This window comes from Myotis brandtii, unplaced genomic scaffold, assembly GCF_000412655.1.
Source record: "Myotis brandtii unplaced genomic scaffold, ASM41265v1 scaffold365, whole genome shotgun sequence".
Taxonomy (NCBI): domain Eukaryota; kingdom Metazoa; phylum Chordata; class Mammalia; order Chiroptera; family Vespertilionidae; genus Myotis; species Myotis brandtii.
The window spans coordinates 3,890,064-3,892,360 of record NW_005364031.1 but is presented as its reverse complement, the minus strand read 5'-3'; positions in this window follow the sequence as shown (position 1 = coordinate 3,892,360).

Here is a 2,297-nt window from a genome sequence, read left to right as displayed (position 1 = left end):
GAGAGGGCAATGGGGGAAAAAGGGGACATGTAATATTTTCAACAATAAAGAATTTTAAAAAATGGTTACTGGAACCAAAGTTTATTGAGAGAAGCCAGTCCTGGAAAAAGTGCAGCTGGGGTTCCAAGAGCAGGCCAGTGTCTGGAGCTTCCTTTCCGTGTTACAGTTGGGTGTTAACGTCTATTAGTCCATGTGTGGAGGCCCATTTGGCCATAATCCACATGGGCGCAGGGATGTGCACCTCCGCCATAGGAAGGAATATCAGGAACCTATTGTGTGCCAGGGAGAAGAGAGAGCGAAAGGAAGCTCACACCTTTTAATTTAGGGGATGGAGACGCCTTGCTAGCTCCGGATTGGTCTGTTCAAAGCATTGTGCCTTAGCAACATCCTTGGGATTGATTTATATGTCTTATTGCCTTGTGATTTATTATCTGCTTGCTGTCTGTCTTAGCAATATCCATACATTTTAAAGTTCATGCTTCTCATGCATACCCTTCCTTCCCCACCCAGTTGGGTGTCTTAGTAACTCTTCTTAGTTGGGTTCTTGGGTTTTACCTTCCCTTCCCGTGGTTCTGCCCCATCTACCTAGCTTTTTTCTGTCCCCTCAGATTTATATAACCCGATGACTAAGTTAAGTGATAAAGTTATGCCTTGACAAGATTTTAGATAGATGTGGTTTGTTGAGAAATGACTCAGGTCTCTAGAATTTGGATATAGATACAAACTACAGTGAATATAAATATACTAGTATACCTCTTTTTGAAATGTCTTATTTTTTTTCAAATAAAATGCTAGTGAATATTTTTATATAGTATTTGAGAAAGAATTCTATTTCTCATGGCACCTGCCATTTGGTAGACTTGATTAACATAATATCATTTGGATGCATTCATATATTCATGGCACTGCAGAGTGAACAGACAATGAGAAGTATTTGAATTGCTTTTCTTTGAAAATCTCCCATCAGTGTGAATGTCAGAGTGAATGAATATTTACCCACAATATTAGCAGTTAGATCAGCTAGAAGTAAACTAAATTAAGTGGCACCCTAGTCTGATATAAAATCAGTCATATTTGGTCTGAATCACTTTTTTTAATGTTAATTTACAATAAAAGGTGGAAAATCATAAATACTCAGTGTTATTTCTAAGAAGACTTAGTCACAGACGAAATATAAGAATGTGTCTAATTTCAACATTTTCTGATTATTTTACATTTTATGTACATATGTCTTGCTTCCCCGAGTAACTTTTAAAATCTGTGATGGCAGGGAAAAGGTTTTGAAGTAGCTATCTGACAAAGAGCTCTTCAAGCACTCTTCATCACCTTTGTGTCTGTTTACTTATTATACTGGCTCGTATGTAGTTAGACCTCCATGATGCATTGAGGGAGAGAATAAACAAATGGAATAACCAATTTATAAACACATTGGTACAACTGATTTTAATTAAAAACTGTATTTTCCTGATGCACCATCATTTTTTAATATTAATATTTCCTAGAGCAAAGAAAACAATTACTGCAACCTGATTAAGTATTTGGTATTTGGAAACTCACTTTTTTATAAAATAGAAAAGTATAGCCTGGCTGGTGTGGCTCACTGGATTGAATGTCATCCCATTCACCAGAGGTCACAGGTTAGATTCAGGTCAGGATGCATGCCTGGGTTGTGGGTTACATCCCCAATAGGGGCATGGAGGAGACAGCCTATTGATGTTTCTCTCTCTTGGATGTTTCTATTTTTCCCTTCCTCTCTAAAAATCAATGAAAACATTAAAAAAAGATAGAAAAGTGTGAATTAAATAAATAAAAATACTTAAATGACATTTAGACCTTCTCAACCAAGCAGAGTGAGAACTCAGAACCAGAGAGGTATATGGACATATTGTGGAAACTAGTGATATTTTTGCTTTCAGCTCTTAGTTTCAATCTTTGTAAAAGTTTTTAGGTTGTAGGGAAACATGGGAATTGTCTTCTCTTTAGTAATGTGTCTGGGAAATATCACAGCTGTTCATTAACATATGAATTTAGTAGAGTTTCAAAATTCCCCAATCATTGTTATCTCTGAGTATATTCTTTGTTGTGAAAGGAAGTGAGTTGTTATTTTATTTATCTGAAGATTGTACTGTGATAAGCAAAGTGTCAGAAATAATCATACCAACTGCTATCTACCACAATAGCATCCAATTATGCTTTACGTGTATGTCTTTCATCAAGAAAAGAAGTGAAAGAGTTTTTAAATTACTTATCATGATTTGATGAGTTGAACATTTTAATGAAAATTGCTTAAACTCTGA